We start from the raw sequence: 6,608 nt of genomic DNA on the forward strand, positions 1-6,608 counted from the left end.
CCAGACCACAGCACACACATATTCTGTGCGCCTCTTCCCCTTTCTTCCTTCTTGTCTCTAGCTGTTCTGAGGCAAGCAGCTTTCCTCCACCATGCCCTTCTCTCCTTAGCTATGGGTCTAAAAGCAATGAAACCAGCTGATTATGGATTGAAACTTCTGGAATCACAAGCCAAGATACATGGTTCTGACTCCAGGCTATTTACTTCAGACATTTCATTGCTACCACCTCCTCCCCCACCCCCCCAAAATCACACAATCATACAGAAAGGTTGGTGCTGAAAAGTGAGATAATGTCTATGATAACTCTTAACTATGTGGTCCAGAAGGCTTCAGAACTTGTTTGTGGGAGAAATTTTTTTAAAACTTGGAGACATGGGCAGATATATCCCTGGATGGTTGTGAGCAGAGTTATTTGGGGCAATCTGGTTGAACCTCAGAAAACTGGAGTGCAATGGGGATGCTATATGGAACTAGGAGTAAATAAAGCCTTAAAGCCTTCCCTCCCTAGATGGTTTTCATCATGGTGTTTTGTCACAGCAATAGAAACCCTCCCTAGCCAAGTCAAGTTGGTACCAGGAGTGGGGTGTTGCTGCAACAGAACTGACCGTATTGTTTCGAATAGGAATATGGAAGAGTTTCAGAACTTTGGGCTGGAAAAGCTATTAAGTGTTGAGAGCTCGGTGAGTTGTTCTGTGGGAGCTTGGATGATAAGCCTACCGAGAGCAATGCAGGTAATGGGTGTCCAGCTTATGTAGTTCAGAGGGAAGCAGACTACTGGGCTATTTATGTGAAGACACAAATGGGTCATGAAGAGCAGCTGAGGTTTGGAACCATGTAGCATGGTTGGAGTCACTGAAGAGAGGCCAGGAGAGGCTATTAGTAAAAGTGCAGCTCAGTTGCAGCAAGAGACCTGTGATGGTCTGAATAGGAATGGCCCCCATAGATTCATGTGTGTGAATGCTTGGCCCATAGGGAGTGGCACTATTAGGAGGTGTGGCCTTTTTGGAATGGGTGTGGCCTTGTCAGAGGAACTATGTCACTATGGGAGTGAGCTTTGAGGTCTTATATCCTCAAGCTACACCCAGTATGGCATACAGTCTTCTGCTGCCTTTGGATCAAGATGTAGAACTCTCAGCTCCTTTTCCAGCACCATGCCTGCCTGCATGCACCTTGCTTCTGGCCAAGATAATGAACTAAATCTCTGAAACTGTAAGGCAACCTCGATTAAAGGTTTTCCTCTACAAGAATTACCATGGTCATGATGGTCTTCAGAGCAATAGAAGCCCTCTAAGACAGAACTCCAGAATTTTGTGGAGACGTCAGTACCATGAGATGATCCCCAAGAACAGAAAGAGCACTGGGTGTAGCCAGATGGAGCCGAGAACACAAGCTGTGTATGCTACAGAAGGCGGAGCAAAAGAAGTGACCCAAGCTCCTTAAAAGAACCCAGAAGATCTCAAGTGAATCCCAGGTAATTGGACATTTTAGGTTATTCACACTTTGGAGTTTGGTTTTTCTTTGTTCAGATTATGATCATGCCCTGGTTCTTCCCTCTTGAAGTAAGAAAGCATTTGATTTATTTTTTATTTGACAGGAGCCCACAGTTGAGAGACTTTGAATTTTAAAGGACCTCAGATTTTAAAAGAGACTGGCTATTTTAAAGAGACTAAACTTTTAAATGTTTAAATTTTTAAAGACTCTGGAGCTTCTAAAATATGGAATGTTTATATTGTAATGTCAATATTAATGTGTGGTCGTGGGGAAGTACAGTCAAGGAAAGGTTATGGTTTAATGGTAATGTGCCTCCATGTCAAGTTAACAAGAGGTTAACTGTGTTTGCTAGTTTCATGTCAACTTGACACAAGCTAGAGTTATTTGAAAGGACAGAAAATCCCTCCATACGATCTGGCTGTAGAGCATTTTAGCAGTTGAGAAAGGGCCCAGCACATCATGGGTGGGGCCGTCCTTAGGCTTGTGGTTCTGGTTTCTATAACAAATGAGGCTGAGTAAGCCAGTAAGCAGCTTGCCCCCATGGCCTCTGGATCCGCTCCTGCCTCTGGATCCGCTCCTGCCTCTGGTTCCTTCTTGAGTTCCTTCTCTCATTGTTTTTTATGGTGAACTGTTGTATATGGAACTGTGAGTGAATAAAGCCTTTTCTTCCCGAGTTGTTTTTGGTCATGATGCCTCATCATAGCAATAGAAATCCTAAGACAAATGTGGACAGCGTCAGTGCCTGTGAAGTTTCTGATGGGAACATGAATGCTCTAGGAACTAGACCACACATCATCTTTGTCTCCTTATGTCTAAGAACCTATCTCCATTTTTTCCCATGCCGTGAGACTATGTGAGACTAAGCTTAAAGTCTGGCTGACTAATTAACCTGGCAGAGAAAATTTAAGGCATTTCAGCATCTAGGTTGTGGCATGGTTATTGCTAGCTGGTTTTAGCCATATTGATGGTGAGACTGGAGAAGAAGGATTTGAAAACCTTGCAGATTGCTCAGAAAAGAAGAGCTTAAAGTTAGCTCTAAGAGGAAAAACAGATTGCTAAAGAGACTCACACCATCAAAAGGATAGCTGGTGTAATGGCACATGTCTTTAATCCCAACCCTGGGAGACATAGGCAAGGAGGAAATCAACCAGGAACTGGTCTATAAAGCAAGTTTCAGGCCAGCTGTGGCCATGCAGTGAGAACCCGGCTCAGAGAACAAACCAACAATAACATCAGCAACCAAAGAAGCCAATACCTTGTATCTGAACAGTAGGAAAGAGTGCCTCAAGGCCATCTCAAGAATTGGTCAGACCTCAGCCACTGGCAGTGTCTGGGCCGTTAACATCATCATTTAAAAGACTTTCCCAGAATTCCTTTCACCATGCTCATCTGCCCAGGCACTTGAAGCTGCCGCAGCTATTGCTTGAGATGGTGGCAGACCTTTTGTCATTCAAATGACACTGGTTTGCAGCTATGAAGAATGGAAGGGTTGTAAGATCACGGAGGCAACCACCCAGATTCCAAAGGAAATCCTTGGAGGCTGGGGACAGGGTGGTCATGACTGGGTCAGCCCCAAGAGTATCCTCCTGTGTGAAACTGGGGAGAAAGCTGAAATGCAGTGGAGACCATGCAGACCCGGAGATGCCAGAGGCTTGGAAGAGCTGCCAAGGAAAACCAGGAGCAGTGAGCAGAGACAACCCGGGAGAGAGGCCATGTGCATTGCAGCTGGCAAGACCAGAGCAGCGAGGTAGATGCTGTGAAGTTCATATCATGACATCATGTGTCCTGGATGCAAAACATGATGTACAGGGTTTGACGTTCATCCTTTTGGATCTCTGGTCTCATATCTCCTTTCTATTGCCCTGTTTAACCATGAGCTTTCTACCAGCACCTAAGTTCCAGAAATAATAACTCTAAGACTTAATTACTTCATGAAAAAATAAATGCCTAAGCCATAAGCTTGTGTTGTTCCCTGACTGGCTCATAACTCAGGTGACTGTTTATTCTAAGTCCTGACACATGGCTGCCTGCCTCTTCTCAGTTTCAGGAATCTGTCTCCCCAGTGTTCAGGCAAATCTCCTCCCACAGATGAGTCTATCCCAGAATCCTCTCTCCCTACCAGAACTCCCACCTCCTATTTCCTGTCTAAGCTAATAGGCCAATAGCTTTTGGCAATGATCCCACACAGTGTAAAAAGATTCTGTCTACACTCTTGTACATCCCAAAAGAATGAGAGTGTTTACTGTGTGGTGTTACATACTTTTGATTTTTGTCATTTTGACTTGACTCTCAGTTTTGGTTTGAACTTTTGATCAATATTGAAATTGTTGAGACTTTTGGGGAAAGCCTCAGTGCGGTATGAGGTGTGAACAGGGCAGCCATGTTGAGGAGAATGGTCGTCCTTTGCAACTGTCTTTATTTGGCGATTAAATGTGGCCTAAGGAAATGCATTAGGTGTCAAACTGACACGGGCTGGCGTGGAAAAGGTGAATCTTGATTATCAAGTTGATTGAATTGAGAGATATCTAGGAAATTAGTAAAGAACAGCCTGTGTGTCTGTGATCATTTCCAGAAAGGATTAGATAATGGAGCCTCTGACTTAACCACTGATTTAATCCCCTGAGAGTCTAATTTCAGACAGACTGTTGGAATTGGAACTGTGGAACACGGGGCCCTAATGGGAGGAAGTGGGTCACTCAGACCATGGTTCAGACCTTGGTCGGGCTCCTTGCTCTCTGTGTGTTTGCTAGCAGACAGGCTGCAGAGGTGAGCAAACTCTCCTCTACCGTGTCCTTCCTACATGGTGTTCCAGCCTTGCTACTGGCCTAGAAGTACAATTGTACATCCACCATCCAAAGCCTTTGAAATTACAAGCCAAAACAAATCTTTCTTCCCTGAAGTGCTGTAACTTGGCTATCTTGTCCCTGAGGGGGTTGGATAAGTGAGATCAAGTCCACACCTTCCAGACTCAGTGTGGGTCTTTCCTGGCTTGCTTGAAGCAGGCACTCCTGAAGCCAGAGATTCCTGGTTAACGAATTTTCCCTGTCAAGGTCAATGGTACCTGCCCAGCGTAGGACAAGGATTCAGAAGGTCAACTGCTCCTCGGGCAAGCTCCTCAGTGTCCTATGACATCACTGTCACCGACTGACTACAGTGTCTGGATCCAGTAGGGCTACCCCCTGGAGTCCCAGAAGGTAGGTGCTTGGTATCATTTTGATCTGTACCCCCCCCCAGGCCTATAAAAAAAAAGAAACCTTGTCTTGAAAAAACAAACAAACAAGCAAACAAACAAAAAGAATGATGTCACCGTTCTGGATGAGAACCTGAATCAGGGACTGAGTATCTATGTTGACAGGACATATGGTACTGAAAGCACAGGGGACATCTACAGAGAGCAGCCACTTCCCTGTTCTCTGCTGACATGAGAACCTTCTAGATAGCCTGTGAGTTCCTGAGGACATGCTACAGCCCCCAGACTCCATGACAGCCTGCCAGATGAGTCCAGGCTCCAGTGAACAACGGATCTTAGAATGACACTGGGGTGGCACATTGTGTCTGTGACACGAGATCCTACCCAGATTGCGCAGTGCGTTTGGAGTGGGGGCTGAGAGAGGGAAAACAGGAGGCATCCTGGGAAAGACGTCACTGCTGACCAGGGGGAAGGGGCAAGGCCAAGCACAGGAGGGGCAGTGCAGTCGGGAGCTCGAATTAGGGGACCTAGGGTGGCAATCATCTGGACTTGACTAGTGGTGTTGATGTGAGATGGTGGGGCTAAGAGGTCCTTGCTTTGGAATAAGGAGCAGGAAGCAGCCAGGGTTTGAGACAGAGAGCTTTGGAGGAGGAGGAGGAGGAGGAGGAGGAGGAGGAGGAGGAGGAGGAGGAGGAGGAGGAGGAGGAGACCCGGTTCAACAGGCGCTTGCCTCATTCTCCGGCCATGATGTCATAGACAAGAGATCTGAGTATAAAGAGCCCTGGCCCCTCCCAGGCCACTCACTGCGTGGTCTAGTACCAGGTGGATGCTCTAAGAGACCACTGTAGAGCAAGCCTCACTCCTGAGTCTACCTAGCAAGCACTTCCTCCTGTTTCAAAATATCTAGTGTTTTCAAAACACCTCACAGCTTGTTTTCCACTCAGAAGGCCTCTGATCCTCAGCCACTGCGCTCAGGGCCACAGGTTCTAACCGGGAACATCAGCAGAAAGTCTGGCCAAGTGTGGTAGAAGCAAGGAGCTGGTTCCCCATCATCCATCCCGGAAACAAGGCTGACGCAGGCTAACAGCGCCAGGCCTAGCTTATCTTTCCGTCCTGTGTTTGAAGCCTTTGGCTTCTGTTATTGACGCTGTGACTGCAAGTTCATCAGCAGCTGCTCCAGACATCCCACCAGTGTTCAGAGCAGAGGACATGGAGACCACGTTTGTTATGTTTCTCCCAAGAAACAGCGTCTTTCACTGACTCTCCTTGTGTGTGGTTGGTGAAAACAAGTGTGACCTCAGAGCCCCAAAGGCTGAGGAAACATTAAAGATTTAGTTTTATTTTCAATGGTCTCTCTCTCTCTCTCTCTCTCTCTCTGTGTGTGTGTGTGTGTGTGTGTGTGTGTGTGTGTGTCTGTGTGTGTCTGTGTGTGTCCACAGAAGCCAAAAGAAGGTGTCAGATCCTCCTGGAGCTGGAGTTAGGAACAAAACTTGGGTTCTCTGACAGAGCAGCAAGCACAGCACTCTTGACTGCTGAGGACCAGTGCCGGCTGGTTTGGGGTCAACTTGACAGAGGCTGGAGTTATCACAGAGAAAGGAGCTTCAGTTGGGGAAGTGCCTCCATGAGATCCAGCTGTGGGGCATTTTCTCAATTGGTGATCAAGTGGGTGAGGGCCCCTTGTGGGTGGTGCCATCCCTGGGCTGGTAGTCTTGGGTTCTTTAAGAGAGCAGGCTGAGCAAGCCAGGGGAAGCAAGCCAGTAAGGAACATCCCTCCATGGCCTCTGCATCAGCTCCTGCTTCCTGACCTGCTTGAGTTCCAGTCCTGACTTCCTTTGGTGATGAACAGCAATGCAGAAGTGTAAGCTCAATAAACCCTTTCCTCCCCAACTTGCTTCTTGGTCATGATGTTTGTGCAGGAATAGAAGCC

Source organism: Apodemus sylvaticus, chromosome 17 (assembly GCF_947179515.1).
Source record: "Apodemus sylvaticus chromosome 17, mApoSyl1.1, whole genome shotgun sequence".
Classification (NCBI taxonomy): domain Eukaryota; kingdom Metazoa; phylum Chordata; class Mammalia; order Rodentia; family Muridae; genus Apodemus; species Apodemus sylvaticus.